Consider the following 18,913-nt stretch of genomic DNA (forward strand, 5'->3'; position numbering starts at 1 on the left):
AAGATTTCTTTTCAATGGTTCCTATTAAATTACTTAAGTAGTTAAATAAGTTAAAAAAAAAAAAAAAAAAAAACTTTGTGTTACTTATGAAAAGAACCTGATACTGGCTGCCTCTATCTTAATATTATCCATAGTTTAAGGAATTATAAATACATTATATATTGTAAATACATTGTTATAAATACATTCAGATAATTAAGATTTATAGATCAGATAGCATTGTTTTATGACACAATTAAATAAAATTATATAGTACTTAGTTATGATGATAAAATATAAAGAGTTGACTAAGTCTTTAATTTTTAATCTGCATACCTCAGAGCCCTTTCAACTTACCACTGAGATTTCTTTAGGCAAGTAAGAGCAGAATTCTTGTTGGATACATGAACATAAAATATTTCATGGTATTTTTTTTTCCCTAAAAAGAGGTTATACTAGCATGCTGACATTAAATTCACTCTGTCTTATGTCCTCTTTTTTATTCCCACTTCATACAAACTAATATATTTCCATCTTATCATTGCTGTCCTTCTTTAACTATGTATGTAGTTTTCTGTTTTCCATATTGGAAAGAGATACAGTGAGAAGTCACTTTTTTTATCCAGGAGAAAATCCAAAATTCTCTGATGTTGAAAATGAGAGCTTGGGGCTAGAGAGCATTTTAAGGTTGTCCAGCCAAAAAACCTCCTCTCATAACTGAAGAAACTGAGGCTCAGGGAGGGCTCAGTTTGCTAAAGGTTGACAGCCTAAATAATGACAGAGCACTGATCTAGAATTTTGAAGCTCTTGAATTTGTGGCATAATTGGGAACCTGCCTTTAAGAAATTAAGTTAACTTTTCTGTCTCTGGATCCTAATATGTAAACTTGGGGAAATAACACTGTGGCTTTAGATAGAAATTATGTGAAGAGTTACAAAAGGAACAATTTAAGTCTTTTCTCAAAGATTATAATGTGAAAAGCTCATAAGGTATATGACAGATGATACAGTAAAAGTGAGAATATTCACATTTGGATAAGTAAAACCCCGTTTTAGCAAATGCCATTAAAACATTGAGTTCTCTATATGACTCTATTAGTGTGTCTTAAATATCATCCCATAATAATACAACTTTATTGATAATATGATTTTTTGGAAAAGGGAAAAACAGAAAATATCTGTTTTGATTTTGTGCTCATTTATTAAAAAACATTTCAGGAGAGGCTGCTATATTCAATGGGGAGCAAATCAAATATATCCTCTGTTTACAGAACTTACACATTAACAGATTATACAGTTAAGTGATTGAATAAAAAAAGAGTATAATAAACCCCTACTTATAGTATAAACTTTCTTTCATATTTATTGTAGTCTGGAGTTATGATTGTATGGAGAATTATAGAATCTATACAAATAACATGTGTGTGTATACACACACACACACACACACACACACGAGGGGTCTTCAAAAAGTTCATGGAAGGATTTGTATTATGTTTTAATTTAATTTTTCTATGAACTTTTTGATGTACCCTCTTATATACCTAGGTCTTAATTGCAGTTCCATGAAGTCCATTCTTACACACCTATGACATATATCCTATAAGCTCTGGTTATAGATTTATTAAAATGAAATAAGAATTGAAAAGTACTTTCAAAGCAATCTGAATGAGGATTTTTTTCTACATTTTCATGATTTTTTCAAACTTTTATAATTGCCTCACCCATACCTAATTTGATTGCTTTTTTAAGTGACTTACCTCTGTCAAAAGTTTCCTAAGTCTACTGGCCAGCTCCCCCCGCCCCACAGAAAAACGTTTTTAAAGTATCCAACTTAGTTTTCATGGAAGCAACAGCCATCTTTCCTTTTCCATTCATATTTCATCAGTTTATGTAATATTTGGTTACATTATATAATAACAATACTAAGCACTCTGGGCTGTAAGCACACAACTCTTTTGATGGGAGGAGAACTGTATAGAAACTAGAGAGTAGAATGTTACCCTCAGACAATTTATTTAACAGAGAAAAGGGTTAATCTGTCATGTCCATTAAATCGAGGTCTATTGAGTGAACCATAATATAAAGGAAATATGGGAAGCAATGAGGAGGGCACAAGGGGTTCTGATAGTAGTTTCCTGAGGCTACCATTACAAAGTACTACAAACTTGGTGCCTTAAAACAACAGAAATTTATTTTTCCACACTTTTAGTGGCTTGAAATTGAAGTCAAGATGTAAGGTGGGCTCTAGGGGAAAATCTTGACTAATATTGGTATCTGGTGGTTGCCAGCAATTCTTGGTGTTCTTGGCTTGTAGATGTATCACTGCCTCTGACACCGTAGCCACTTGGCGTTCTCCCCATACATTTGTCTTTGCACACGAATTTCCCTCTTATAAGGACACCAGTCATACTGGATTTAAGGCACACCCTAATCCAGTGTGTCTTCATCTCAACCTGTTTATATCTGCAAAGACCCTATTTCCAAATCAGGTCACATTCACAGGAACTGGCTAGGCATGAATTGTGAGGGACCCTATTCAACCCAGTACAATTCCTAAGCAATATATTTAACAAACATGAGTTTAGAAAGCTGTAATAGGTAGTGACTATATTTAAATGTCTTTTATGGTTCTCATAAGTTCACACTAAATATGTTCACGACTATCAAACACTCTAGAAAATATGCAGCATAGTTCGTGACACATATTAAGGCCCATTTATTAGTGGAAGTATAATCACTTTCTTTGTTTCCAAAAGCAAATAATCTAGTAGGACAAGGAAGACCAGCACATCTGGAATCACAATGTACTAAGTGAAATTTGATAACATGTCACATGATTAAGCTATAATTTGTAAAACCTAAAGCCTGGTGCCTTTTGCGTAACTACAGTTCCAGTACTCTTCTGTATCCTGGAAGTTGCAGAAGACAGGTTCGAGACTCCAAGTTGGAACACATTACTTACAACGACTTTGAATGACTTTGTACATTATCAAAGCAGTAATTTGTAAGCAATTTAGGAGAGAATTCCAAAATCTACCTGCAGAACTTCACTGTTTGTACTACTGCAACACATGTTCATACATACACTATTAAGAACTACTAGCCAGGAATTTTAATATTTAATACGTATGCAGTGTTATATAGTGTTCCCTACAAAAATGATTTATAAATAACAAATCACATTTTGTTAAGCTTAATTTTTATTCTATTACTGTTACAGTTTAAGAGTTAGAGTCATGAAATATAAGAGTTAAAAATGGCCTGAGGGACTCTTTTAATCCAGAATTAGACTCTTTATCATCTCTAATAAATGGTCATCTAACTTTAGCCTTTTCATCTTCATCTCTCTTGCTGCCCATTGTATTCCAGTGAAGAGGAGCATATTCAGCCTGCAATTTCCAGTTCCATATATATAGTCCTAGAGGTTTTAGAAAGGATGGATTCCTTATAATAAAGTCCAAACTCCTTTGCATAGTTTGCAAGTTCCTTCATGAATTGGCTCCCACCTGCCTTTTCATCTTGACCTCTCTTTTTTCCCATAAAAATCTCTGTTCCAGCCATGTTGAAATTCTTGCGATCTCATCACACCGTAGTCACTCACTTACAGGCCTTGGATATACTTCTGCCTGAAATATTGACCATCCTGCTGCTTCTGTCATATCTGTGCCCTACCCCTACTCTTTCCTCTGGCTGATACCAGCTCATCCCTCAGAGCTGAGTTGAAATATTGTTTGCTCCAGTAAGTTTTTCCCAGCACTACTCAGATTAGTTGAGATGTTCCCATAGCACTGCATTTTCTTGTTGTGGCATTTATTATGCTGTATCTTATTGCCTGCTTATTATTTAAGTTTTCCCTTAGATCTGTATTGTTCAACAGAGTTGACAATGGCCACATGTGGCTACAGAGTACTCAAAATGTGGCTACTCCAAATCAAAGGTGCCACAAATGCAAAATACACATCATATTTTGAAGACTTAGTTTGAAAAAAGAATTTAAAATATCTCAGTTTTGGTATTCATTACATGTTGAAATGGTAATATTTTAGATCTATTGGGTTAAATATAGTATTAAAATTAATTTAACTTGTTTCTTTTTATTTTTTAAGTGTAGCTATAGAAAATTTTAAATAACATATATGGATCACATTATATTGCTTTTTGGACAGCATTGCACTAGACTATAAGCACCTTGAGGGCACTACACCGGGACTTTCGTACTCATCACTGTACTCCAGTTCTTAGAAAGTGTTTGACAGTATGAAGGTTTCTCAAACAATTACAGATAGAATTTCCATATGACCCAGCAATCCCACTACTGATGCCCAAAGGAACAGAAATCATCATGTCAAAGGGACATGTCACTCCTATTTTTATCACAGCTCTATTCACAATAGCCAAGATATGGAGCCAACCTAAATGTCTATCGATTGATGATTGGATAAAGAAAATGTGATATGTATACATAATGAACGAAATTCTGCCATTTGCAGCAGCATGCATGAGCTTAGAGAAAATTATTTTAAGTGAAATAAGCCAGGCACAGAAAGAGAAATACAATATGTTCTCACTCATATGTGGGAGCTAAAAATCAAAAACAAATAAATATTAATAAAAATAAGTAGGACTGTTAAAAGGAGAGATAACAACTGTGATTACCAGAGGTGGAAAAAGAGAGGGGGGAGGGAAAATAGTGAGAGCCTAGTTAATGGACACAAAATTAAAGCAAGATAGGAAAAGTAAGTTCTATTGGTATACAGACAACCCAGGAATCAATTACTGAAAGTGATTTACTGCATGTTATCAAATGACTAGAAGAGAGGAGATCAAATGTGCACATCATAAAGAAATGATTAAGTTTTGCAATGATGAATATGCTAATTACCCTGATTAGATCAACATATATTGTATACAGGTTTTGAAAAATAACTCTGTAGCCCATAAATATGTACAATCAATATGTTTCAATAAAAAATTAATTTAAAAAAGGAATAGTGTTTGACCCTGGGAAGGCACTTAGTGAATATTTTTTCAATGTTAATATGTAAATTTAACAAAATGCACATTAGATCAGGCAGGTTCTGCTTGTATAAGGTTTGGATTCCGTAAAATAACATCAGCGTTAATTAAAAAATTGATGTTCAGCCTCATGAGTCATAAAAAGCAAATCTTCCCCATACCAACGTATTCTAACAATGTTAACACCAACATAGGTAAATTTTAAAAACTACATTGCACTCCCAGTGCTTTAGTTTACTCATCTTTAAGTTGAAATGGTATCTGTTCCTATTTTATATTTAGGGATGCTGTGAAGAAATATACCCTTATAAAATATTTTTATTAGTTAGAAATCTTTAATAATGGTAAATGATACATATAAAAACTCTCAAGCTCTAAAGGAGAAAGAAAATTTATGCACTTAATTTTGAAAAATGGCTGTGTTGGGCGTCTCCAGCGGCCGCATGGGACCCCAACAGGTTTTTCCTTTCCCTAGAAGGTTGGGGCCAAAGGGATTGCCCTTTTGTCCCTCCTAGGAGGTGGGGCGAAAAGAGATTTCAAGAGATGGGTGAGCACGCCACTGCTCTCCCAGATAGGGAACAAACACATACACACGCAGCGGGGGTTCTGTCAGGCAGTTCCATTTATTGTAACACAAAAGATCATATTTATATGCTTAGCAGGTGGGGATTTCCAAGCTTAGGCCAATCCTTGAAAAGGTCAAATGTGCACGTGCCTTGCCTCTCTATGCTTAGCCCTCCCCCTTAACTTCCCTTGGGTGCCACCTTTTATCCGTTTAGGCCTCTGTTGTTTTTGCTTAGAAAAAGGGCACAGTCCCATATGGCTGTAGTCTGGATTTTGCAGAATTGATGTCTATTTGATTTGTATAGTCTTAAAAATGCAGTAGGTTCTAGACATCCCTTTGAATAAAGAAGTCTGAATATTTTCCTCACAAGACTGGTTGCCCATATTTTGTATAGAGCTTTTCCATAGTCTAGTGCTCTTCCCATTTTTTGTTTATATCAAGGAAAGTCATCAATTAATTGCTAACCTGGTTTACTGAAAATGTTGAAGCCCTGGTTCTACAACTTGCTTTCTGTGTAAACTTGAGCAGCTTTAGGCCTCATCTTTTTCATGTTAAAATGGAGGCAAATAATAGTTATGATAATGATCATTGTTATTTTTCTTTAGCAAATATAACTATACCAATATGTCTTTGCTTAAACCAGCATTGAAATTCACTTGCAGTCTCAGAGCTAATACCAAAATTAAAGTATGCCAATCACTTTTCAGATCATTGAAATTTAGATTAAATTCACAGAATAGATCATTGATCCATTAATAATCAAAAAGTGACAAAAGGCTCATAATATCATTATTTGCATGGGAAAAAAGGAGGGGCTTCCGAGATATTTGTGATTCATGTAGATTAAATGTATAGACATATTCTCTGACTGAAACTTATATGTAACCTTTATTCTGACTCATGAACTGGGTACATAGCCAGAACTTAATAAGTGCTTGTTGAACAAATAAATCAATAAAAAGATGTGCACATTCCCAGCCAAAGTAAAATGAAAATTTAGAGGAAAAAACTGTAAGTTGTTAGGTGTTACTAAGAATCAATTGTGCCCTTCACATTGAAGAGGGGGAAGACCTAACCATCAAAGTCCGCAGTATAAATTAAAGCAGTTTGAGGAATAGGTGAGACTTTCCAAGACGTGGAACCAAAAATCAGAGAGTTCTGTTTCTGGTCCTGCCACTTATTTGCTCTGTGAACTTGAGTAAGTCGCTCATTTTCTTTGATTCACATTTCCTAATTTAGAAAATAGAAATAACTAATTCTTGCTATGACCGGTAAATGAGATCTTATATAGCAGTGTTCTTTGTGAAATTTCAAGTGCAAGTACATGATAATCACTTTTTTCTGCTGACTACACAGAACCATGGTAATCTTGAGAACAAACAAGTGCACTAGTCAGAACTCTTGAGTGTGGTCTTCTACTTCCATTGCCACTTTCCTGCCCATAGCCAAATAGGCTGATCACTTCATTTCAAGATGTTCTTCCCTTAGGCATTACATTCATTTGTTTTCTGTTGTTTATAACAGAATACCTGAGACTGGGTAATTTATAAAGAAACAAAATCTATTTCTTAGTTTGGAAGCTTAAGTCCAAGGTCTGGGCAACACATATGGTGAGGAACTTTTGAGTGGGAACTCTACAGAGTCCTGTGGCGATGCAGACCATCACATGGCAAGAATTGCAAAAGTTCTCTCATCTGCTCCCCTTATAAAGCCAGCAGCACCCACCCATGAAAATTCATTGCTCTGTGAATGGATTAATCCATTCATGACAGCATAGTCCTCACTATCCTAACACCTCTTATAGGCCCCACCTTTCAAATACCATAATCAGATTTCCCACTGTCTTATTACTGTTGCAATGGGGATCAAGTTTCCAACACATGACCATTTGGGGGACACATTCAACCCATAGCAAGGGTTTTGTGACTTTTAGGAAGCAGGAAAATAATCATCTTTTTCTATATTGGGACACGTAAGATGTGTATCTTTCCACAGTGGCGTTAATGGCTCATGCCTCAACTGGTATCTGAACTCACTATCTTTCCAGCAAAGTTTTGTTAATCCATGGAGACCTTTAAAATAAAAATAAATAAATAAAATAAAACATTCATTACAAAATAGTCATTGCCATCAAATTTTAGTAGGAACATAAGCTTTTTCCTTGTGAAGTTTAATCAAGCTAGTTTGCCTTTTATTGTTTAATAACCTACATGTTGCTTCCTCCATCTCTCTCAAAAAGCACTCTTTATACTAACATTGCCATGATTAAAAAATTAAAATGAAGGTGTTAGAGTGTTCAGTTATCACTCCAATGAACCCAGTGATGTGGTCAAACCTACAGTTGAGCTTGGATGACTTGCCAGTATGTCATAGTTGTCGTTGCCACTGTCTATGGTAATGGACTTATTCTGTCATTTTAAATTTCTTGAGTTCAATCTATTATACATTGTGTGTATTCGTATGGTAACTTCATGCCAACTGAATTATCAAATGATATCTCATAAGTAAACATTTTTTATTTTAATATGTAATCCTTCTAAGAGACATTCTGTACAAGAAGTCCTACTCAGAAGAGAATGAAATGTGGGAAAAAGAAAGAAAGAAAAACTGAAAATCTTCTTTCCTCCTAAAACATCTAGCTATTGTCAGTTTGTAGTATGAAGTGGTAAGCAGGGAATGTGGTTTTTTTGTTTTGTTTTGTTTTGTTTTCGTGGCTTGCCATAGGGGGATCCCAACCCTTGACCTTTGTGTTTCAAGGCAGTGCTCTAACCAACTGAGCTAACCGGCCATCCCCAAGCGGGGAATATTTAAATCCCAAGTGTTCAACTCCAATTTAATGATGACAGTAGTAATAAATAAAGTGAGCTAACACTTACTGAACAAATACTAGGTTCTATCCAAAATTATTTTTATCAAATTAACTCAATACTCACAGCATCCCATGAGTCAGCTACTGTTTTTATCCCCATTTTGCAGATGAGCAAACTGAAGCATAAATTAGTTAGGTAACTTGCCTCTTGTCAACTGGAACTGGGATTGGAAGCAATCTAGTAATCTCATTCTAGACCTTGTGCTCTTAATTATGGCATTGCTCTAGATCCCTTTCTTATCATTAAGGTACATTATGCACTATTGCTGGAGATTGCTGACAGCTCAGTCTTCAAGGATGTCACATATCCATAAGGGAGACAGTTGTGTATGCAACGCACTCTGTATCCTGTGATAAATGCTATATATACTAGAGTCATTAACAAAAAAGTAGGGGAATCCAGAGAAAGGAGCAATTGATTTTGATGTAGCAAGAGGGTCAGAGTTAATGAGCACAGGAGTTGGGGAGAAGTTATAGACAAAACAAGGAGACTTTGAATTAGGGTTTTTAGGGACAGAAGTGATTCCTATTTATAGAAAAGTCCCTGGAACCTAATAGAAACTCATTAATTGCAGGAATAAAAAGGTGAATGAACAAATAAACGAAGTAGGTAGAATTTTAGAGTCCTGTGGATCTGATGGACCTAGTACAGTTTCAAATCCCTGGATTTCTCCATTATCTTGGAATGCTCTAAATTCAGTTTAACCAAGTCTTCTAGATCATCCTAATTCTGGCAAAATTACAAACTGCTTCTAGGGAACAAGAGAAAGGAAAAAATATCCCTTTTCCTCTATCAAAAAACTCCTAGAGCTGGTTAATAACTTCAGTAATGTTGCAGGATACAAAATAAATGCCCCCAAATCAGTAGCATTTATATACTCAAATAATGAATTAATAGAAAGAGAAATAAAGAAAGTAAGCCCACTTACACTTGTCACGAAAAAAAATAAGATACCTAGGAATCAGTTTAACCAAGGAGGTGAAAGACCTCTACAATGAGAACTATAACCCACTTCTGAAAGAAATTAAAGAAGACACAAAAGATGGAAAGATATTCCATGCTCCTGGATTGGAAGAATTAATATTGTGAAAATGTCTATACTACCCAAAGCGATCTACAGATTCAATACAATCCCCATCAAAATACCAATGACATTCTTCACAGAAATGGAAAAAAAACCAATCTAACCTTTCATATGGAAAAACAAAAGACTCCAAATAGCCAAAGCAATCCTGAGCAAAAAAAAAAATAAAGCCAGAGGCATAACTCTGCCTAACTTCAAATTATACTACAAAGTTGTTGTAACCAAAACAGCATGGTACTGGTATAAAAATAAACATTCAGACCAATGGAGTAGAATTGAGAACCTGGAAATCACCCCTCAGGCTTATAGCCATCTGATATTAGACAGAAGCAACAAAAATCTACATTGGGGAAAAGATTGCCTCTTCAACAAGTGGTGCTGGGAAAACTGGATCTCCATATGCAGAAGAATGAAACTAGATATGCGTCTCTCACTATACACTAAAATCAACTCAAAATGGATTAAAGACCTAGGTATAAGACCTGAAACTGTAAAATAACTAAGGGAAAATATAGGTGAAACACTTCAGCAGTTAGGTCAGGGCACAGGCTTTATGAACATGAGCCTGAAAGCACAAGCAGCAAAAGAAAAAATAAACGAATGGGACTATATCAAACTAAAAAGTTTCTGCACAGCAAAGGAAAGAGTCAACAGAGTGAAAAGACAATCTACAGAGTGGGAGAAAATTTTTGCTAACTATGCATCCGACAAGGGATTAATGTCCAGAATATACATAGAACTCAAGCAATTATACAGTAAAAAAACACATGACCCAATTAAAAAATGGGCAAAGGAGCTGAATAGACATTTTTCAAAGGAAGACATACAAATGACCAACAGATATATGAAAAAAATGCTCAACATCACTAGTCAGCAGAGAAATGCAAATTAAAACCACCATGAGATACCACCTCACTCCAGTTAGACTGGCTATAATCAAAAAGATGGTGAATAAATGCTGGTGAAGGTGTGGAGAGAAGGGAACACTACTGCACTGTTGGTGGGACTATAAATTAGTATAACCACTATGGAAAACAATATGGAGGTTTCTCAAACAACTACAGATAGATCTTCCATATGATCCAGCAATCCTTCTTCTGGATATATATCCAGAGAAATGGAAATCATCATGTCGAAGGGATACCTGCACTCCCTTGTTCATCACAGCTCTGTTTACAATAGCCAAGATATGGAACCAACCAAAATGTCCATCGATGTATGATTGAATAAGGAAACTGTGATATATGCACTATGGAATACTACTCTGCCTTAAAAAAGAATGAAATACTCCCATTTGCAGCAACATGGATAAACCTGAAGAAATTTATGTTCAGTGAAATAAGCAAAGCACAGAGGGATAAATACAGTATGTGCTCACATATATGTGGGAGCTAAGAGAGAAAAGAAGGAAGGAAAAAAAGACCATAGTAGTGAGGTGGTCTAACAGAGGGAGGGAACATTCCTAGGGCTACAAAGTGCAGTGAGGGGGAGAGAAGAGGGGAAAGGAGGTTGGGGAATAATTGGGTGGGGACAAGGGGTACAAAAGTAACATGGGCAGGAGGGGTGACAATTAGCTTTGTATCTCATGAATATTTGTAAATAAATAAGTAGATAGATAGATAGATAAAAGGAGTTAGATAATGAGGCTGCAAAAGACCTTGGAAATCTTTTCTGTTGGCATATTTAAATTCGTGGCCAGCTGGAATAATACATTTTAATAAACCCAAATCAATCTTTTAAAAAAAATTCCTTTTCCTCATTACTCCATTTTTTATTATTTTATACTTTGTGTACTTCTGTAAATGAAAATTAAAACAATCTTCTGACATTGTGTGTTAGGTACATTAGCTGTTTTCACATTGATGTCAATTTTGTGAAGATACATGTGAATAGCCAGGCCATTTTGTCCTTCTCTTTATTAGTTAAAAAAGAAAAAGAAAGATGATGTGTTGCTATAACTAGTTATTCAGAAGCCTTAAGAATTTGTTGGTAGGGGGCCGAGCCCGTGGCGCACTTGGGAGAGTGCGGTGCTGGGAGCGCAGCGACGCTCCTGCCGCGGGTTCGGATCCTATATAGGACTGGCCAGTGCACTCACTGGCTGAGTGCCGGTCACGAAAAGGACAAAAAAAAAAAAAAAAAGAAAGAAAGAAAAGAATTTGTTGGTAGGTATTTACACGAGCTCTGCATTTGAGAACCTAGATGAAGCCGTCATATATGTTAATTGTACCATCTTATTTTTGAGATTTACATGATTCAGACCATGTCTAGAGGGTAAGTATAGTAACATGTCCTCTTTATTTTACCCAAGAAATATTGAGATGGTCAACAGTGTGCAGCACCATTCCCAAAAGTAGTAGTGTCACACATCAGCTACTATGTTTATATGTGGGAACATTCTTTGAAGACAAGCATATGCTTTAATTTTCAAAGTTTAAAATGTTCAAAATCGTCTCAAGAGAATGTCAAAGAAAAAGAATTCCAAATGTTAATAGGTTAACAAAGATCAAAGGTTATATTTCTAGGGCTGGGAGGCAGAATGGTGATGAAAGAGTTTTGATGTCTATACTTTAATTGTAAGTAAAAATTAAGAATAATATTTTCAAATAACTCTATATCATGTCTTTTGCTTTGTGGCTGAATTTGAGAAATTATGGACTATCTGGAAAAGATATTCCTCAGAATTTTAAAAATACAAATCTATATGAACTGTTTATATATTGTTATCTTTCCCTTATCTCTTTACTTTTGTCAAGAATATTAGTAGTTTCACCATTTCCCAAACATTTTAATTTTATCACTGTAATCTTTATGTGACTATATATTACCTTGCATATTTTTAATCACTTAGAATCACTTCTACTATATTATTCTGGGAGGTAGATAATCTCCCCTTACCTTTTTCTTGTGAAATATCATATATTATACAGTAAACAACAAGAAATATTTGTTAACTACCTACATTCTTCTAATGTAAAATGATTCATTTAGTGGCTTTCTTATCAGTTGGACTGTTAACTACATGAGGGCTATATATCTTCTTCATTGCTTCATCCTCAAGACCTGATACAGCATTTTTCTTAAAAATAGATGCTCAATTAATATTTCTTGAATGAATAAATGAATGGCCATCGCTTTGTAGTTTTTGTGACATTTAGAAAATAGGTGAGGCTCGAGACAACTAGTGGAAAATTTCCTGTAACCACTAGTTTCTTCAGCATACAGACACTTTCTACCATTAGGTAGACTCAGACCTAAAAGAAATTATAATAATCTACTTAGCACTTAAAATATCTTTCCTATTCTTTAAAAGGGTAAATCAGGTTCAATATGTCATACAATATTGGGTCAGTCTTCTATATTTTCAGCTTTCTTATTAGCAAATAAGACATCTATATTTCATACATGCATTACCTATCCATTTAATCATCAAGTATTTGTTGTAAGTCCACTTTGAGCTAGGCTCTAATGAAGGCAAATAAATGATAAAGATAAAGTCTTCACCTTCTAAGAATTAATAAAAAAGTGATCTTTTCTAGTTAGATAGTAAGCTTCACAGTTAGTGCCTATTTGGACATATCAACATGTTTATGGTTTCTTACAATTTCTGCATGAATCCTATACCTTTCTGGGATTAGTTTTCTTCTTACCAAAGTATGTATTTTAAGATACTTTCAATGAGGGTCTACAAATGATGCACATTCATACTTTGTCTAAATGTATCTTTATTTTGCCCTCACTTTTGAGTGATAGTTTAGTTGGGTGTAGAATTGACAGGTTTATGATTACTTTCACTCAGGACTTTGGAGATATTATTTCATTGTCTCTTGACATCTATTATGGCTAATGGAAAGTTTGTCATCATTTTATAGTTAATCTTTCTGTTTCTATGATTACCTTTAAGATTTTCATGTCATTGAGGTTCAATTGTGATGTGCTTGGTTGTGACTCTGTTTTTTTTTTAGTCCTTAATGAAACAGAATGAGCTTCTTTAATATTTATTCCTGGAAATGTCAGACATTATTTCTTCCCATATTTACTTTCTCCCATTCTCTCTATTTCTGTGCAACAGTTATTTACTATGTTTCTTATATTTCTTATATCTTTATATCTCTGTGTTACAATCTAAGTAAGATCTTTTTCTGGTTCAGTCTTTCTTAAGATATATCTAATCCACTGTTTAACCTATTTATTGAATTTTTAAATTCACTAGTCATTTCTAAAAGTTATATTGGTTTTTAAAAATGTTCTTGTTTTTATTCTTTCATTATAGTCCCTTTTTGTAAGTTTATTTATTTATTATTATTTTTTTACATTCTAAGATGTGGTGGAGCAGTTGCCGGGAAGGGAAGAGAGGAAGGGGGAAGGAAATAGGGTGGGCGAAGGAGGGAGGAGGAGGGCCCGTGGCCAATGGTTAAGGCCCATGGCACCCCCCTCATTCCTGCAGGGGAGACAAGAGGGCTTCCAGCAGTGGCTTGTTCAATGCTGGGCTGGATGCAGATGTTGGGGGGTGTGGCTGAAGCCCTCGGCTCTCCACCACCCTGGCTTGGGAGCCTGGGGCACTTCCTGCAGTGGCCCAGTAGTTGTTGCTTGGTTGGTTGTAGGTTCTGGGGGGGTATGGCCAAGGTCCAAGGCCACCACCACCCTGGCTCAGAAGCCTGGGGTGCTTCCTGTGGTGGCTCAATGGTCATTGCTGGGCTGGTTGCAGGTGTCAGGAGGGTGTGGCGGAGGCCCCCAGCCCCCGCCACCACCTTGGCTCAGGAGCCTGGGGTGCTTTCTGCAGTTTCTCAGTGGTCATTGCTGGGCTGATTGTGGGTGTCAGGGGGTTATGGCTGAGGTCCCCGGCCCTCCTTCCTCCCTGGCTTGGGATCCCAGGGGGCTTCCAGTCCTTCTAGGTTTTATAGGTGTTCTTTGGTGATGTGAGACCTTTACTAGTTAATATCAAACTTTGTCTCTGGTCTGTGGGTATTTTGTTTTGTCTTTCAGTTCAGTGTTGAATTATTTGCTATTCCCACCACTTAATCTCTGTACTGGAACTAATTTGTTGTCCTGTGCTTATTTCTAAAGTGGGGGAATTTCCTGTGGGGACCAGCACTGGGGCCCTGTGGTTAAGCTAAATTGCTGCTTTTCTGCTGACTCCCTGGGGAAGGCTTTTTTTGCAGCTCAAGTTTTAATTGTTGAGCTTGTATGTACTTCCAAGTCTTGTGAGTTCCAGTACACCAGCCTCTGAGTGGCTCCTTTTTTCAGTTGTGGCTTCTTGCTCCAGTACCAGCCTTGAAGCGGCCGGGATTCAAAATGGTTGGAGTGGTCCCTTCTTTCTCTTATTGTGGCTTCTTGCATCTTCATGAACTCCATAGGTCTCTCCACCTCTTTTCCTGAGCTCTAGCAGCCCCGGCTTGGCTGTCATTGTTTTTCTATAGTTGTAAATTGGTTGATTTGTGGGAGAGAGTGATGTGATGCTGGGGACCGTCTATTCTGCCATCTGACCAGAAGCCCATTATAGTCTCTTATAATAATTCCTTCAGCTAATGTACCAAACATACAATGCCAGCAGATCATTTTAATTTTCACTTGCAGAAGTACACAAAGTATAAAATAATAAGAAATGGAGTAATGTGGAAAAGGGATACAATTTTATCTCTTAATTTATATGAAATATAATAAATATATAATTCAGATTTGAGCTTGTATGTTCTTTTATTTCCATTTTTCCTATTTATTTCATCTGCTGATTTTATAAATGTGTGTGTGCACATACATATCTATATAATGAGCACATCTTTTTAAATTTATTTTTTTCATTGCACATGTTTATGGGGTACAGTTTATTGTTTCAGTACATGCATATGTTGTATAATGATCTAATCAGAATAGTTAGCATATCTGTCACCTAAACATTTATCATTTCTTTGTGGTTATGACATTCAGGATTCTCTTTTCAAGATCCTCTTTTGTGGCCATCTTGAAATATACAATACAATATTATTAGTTACTGTCACTCTAGAACAGCAGAACTTACTCTTCCTAAACTGTAACTTTGTTACTTTGTACTGGTCTACCAACCTTTCCCCCAGTCCCCCCTTCCTGCTTTCTTTCCCTGACTCTGGTAGCCATTATTCTACTCTCTATTTCTCTCTCTTTTTTTTTTTCTCTTTTAAATTTATTTTTGTTAATTGACCTATGATAATTGAATATATTTATGGAGTGCAATATGATATTTGGGTACATTCATACTGCGTACAATGATTCTATCAGTGTGCTTAGTATATCCATCACCTCAAACATTTGTCATTTCTTTGTGTTAGGGAACATTCAACATCATCTCAACTAGCTGTTCAGAGATAAACAGTAGTTTATTGTTAGTAGTAGAGAGATAGGAAGAACGGTTATCTACTGTTCTATAGTTATATAGGGAGTGAGCATATGTTTAGTGGATTTTATATACACACCTCCCCTGTGGGATCCCTGTGTGTGGGTTGATGTTTGCTGCTTCTTTTCTTTCCTTCTTCTTTCCTACCTAATCATCCACCAGCCAAGCAAAAAGTATCAAGTCAGGCTCTTTTAGGTTTCAGAAGTCAAAAACATACCAGACTTAAGTAAAGAAGGATTATTATAAGCTATGTATGATAACAAGAAGGAATTATTATAAGGCTACACATGTTAATAAGAAAGATAGTTATCTCAACCATATAGCCAGGTCTCAGAGACTGGAAGGCAGCTCAAGGGTTGTTCTGGATACTACACAACTTAGTAACAAAATTATCATTTTACAGCCTCAGTTGGAGACTTCTTTGGCTCTTTGGTCTAGTAAATTATCATTATTGTGGTTTGGCTACTCTCTATCTCTAGCTTGTTTGATTAACTTTTTTGTAGGGTTACAAGTTTCTGCTTACTATGACCTTTTATTTATTGTTTTTACTTTCTCATGGCTTCTGCTTATATATGCTTTCACTGGGTGTTTTAGTTTCTCCTTCTTTAGTCAACTGCTTCTGTCTCTCTCCCTCTCTCCTTTCCTCCCTAATCCTTCTCCCAACTCTCCCAATTCCACCTGGGATTCAAGTTCTTTAAGATAAAAGATCTAATTTATGCTCTAGTTACCGCTGACTTTTCCTTGTTTGGCAGAGTTTTTATACATCCTGTATTTTAAATGGCTGCCTCTAGATCATAGAGATGGCAGATTTACATGATAATAGCATGGTGACCAAAGCTTTAGGATTGCTTAAGACAATTCCACTCATTAATAGACTTCTCCTTAGGATTGTAATTATTTAAGTGATGCTTCAAAGAAGAAATAGTTCTTGAAATTGGCCATAACTAATCCTAAGTTTTGTTTTCCCTTTACAATAATTAATCTGTCTTATATAAAATAATTAATCTACCTTATATAAAGAAGATGGGCCCTATAATTTATGTCTTTTTTAGTAATTTTTTGTTGAGAAAGTTTTTCATGACAGTTATTCTGGTATGTCACCAAAGCATGGTAAAATTCACAGTTTCCTAAAATCTCCAGAGGCAAGAAACCACTCCTGTCTTCCCCACTGCCCACCAAAGATGAGGCTGCACTGAAACTTCTTCCCTTCTCTCTAGTAGTATCTTAGAGATTCATTTACTAGATAGATGAATGAATAGATAGATAGATGATAGGTAGATAGATAGATAGATAGATAGATAGATAGATAGATAGATAGATAGATAGCTGTGGTTTAGACCACATTTCTAAGTTCTCCTCCCACATATCTAGTGGCCTGCTGGGCATCTCTACCTGAATTTCTTGTCAACAATCCAGTCTTAAAATGTGTAATGGTGCAAATTCATTATCCTGTCCACCAAAACAATCTTCTCTTCCTGGCTTTGTTGTGCTTAGAATAATATCTGGCTTCCATTCAATTGCTGCCAACCAGCTGGCTGACCATGCAAATTTGGCTCTTGATTTATACCACCACTGGTGATTAACAAGCCTTCTTCTTAGACTGTTCTTGTTTCCTAACTAACTTGGTTTCTTACACATTCTGTATCTGCCCAACTATGACTAACCCTAGTTCTGACCAGCTTCTACTTCATCTCTTACCATTCAGAGCCCAATTCTATTACCCTTTCATCTTTGCTTTACTAACACAGGTATCTTTCACTTTGCATCTTTAACTCTTCCCCTGAATATTGTCTTGTCCATTTCCTTGGGAATTTTGGAGAGCTCTCCTCCACCCACCCAAGGTCCAGATTTTTATCACCGTCCCCTGACCATGTCCAGTTTCCCTGAGTCTGATTTCTGTTCTGCCACTAACTACTACTCAAGACAAGGCACTTTTTTTTCTGATTGTAGTTTATTTTATTGTAAAGGGAAGATGTATTACACCGTTCAATCTCATTTTTCTAGTCTCTGGCATGGAAAGTTCAGAGATATCTCCAAATCATTTTTTTCTGAGCCCTCCACCCACAATTTTCTATTTTATCAGTTTTTAAGTTCTATCCTGATTGTGGCTCTTGATTCAGTTCTGTCCTTTTTATACCTACCACTACCACTATGTATCTTTTATTTAGACAATTATAATAGCCTCCCTGGAGGCTGTCTCTTTTTCTGCTTCCAGTGCACCTAATTACATTTACCCAAAAACCCAAATTAAAACCTTGAAATCAACCATGAGTTGAAGTGAGAAAGTGCATCACTAAGACTTTCTAATTCTGCCTCCTAAATATTTCTTAAATCATACCCCCCCACCCCCCCACCCCTGGGTTTCTGTTGTTCTTGCTTTATTTTAAGCCTTTATCATCTTTTGCAAAAATTATTACCCTGGTCTTCTCACTAGATTCTATGCCTTCTGTCTCTCCCAGTTCCATCCAGCTCAATCTCTACCAGTTATATTTATAAAATATACTTCCAAACTTATATTATAAAATACAAATCTTGTAATATCATACCTCTCCTTAAAATCCTTAATAGGCTCCTTGTCATTTGTAGGACAAAATCTAAACTCCTTAATGTGGAAAACAAGGCCCTCCTGACCTGGCTGCTGCCTGTCTTTTTAACCTAATGTCTCCAGCATCTTTTTTTCCACACAGCAACTCTTGTCAACACCAAATTGCTCACCATTCAGGTTTCCAAAACTCACTTTTTTTCATCTTTTCTTGTATGATCTTCCCACTGCAGGATATATCCTTCATCACATGTTCTCCTTCCCTTAACCCCTCCGTTCCCCCCTGCCAAAAATCCCTACGCACTTTCAAGACTCAGTTCATATATCATTGTTTTGGCTCTTTCCCTGAACTTTCCTTTTAGCCATCCTCTTGAAGTTGCTCACTTTTTCATTATGTGTTCATATACCTAATTAGCATTTGCTTCATTATACTTTGTCTCCCTTATCAACTGCGTAAGTCCTTCAAGGATAAAATGACCATATCTAGC

At 36.0% G+C, this 18,913-nt stretch overlaps 1 protein-coding gene across 2 annotated transcripts in view; it reads left to right on the plus strand.

The window, feature by feature from the left end:
- The window catches only part of METTL15 (methyltransferase 15, mitochondrial 12S rRNA N4-cytidine), a 224,375-nt gene that overhangs the window by 142,363 nt on the left and 63,099 nt on the right, over positions 1-18,913 (plus strand). The window lies entirely within an intron of this gene.

The sequence above is a fragment of the Cynocephalus volans genome, chromosome 4 (assembly GCF_027409185.1).
Source record: "Cynocephalus volans isolate mCynVol1 chromosome 4, mCynVol1.pri, whole genome shotgun sequence".
NCBI lineage: Eukaryota > Metazoa > Chordata > Mammalia > Dermoptera > Cynocephalidae > Cynocephalus > Cynocephalus volans.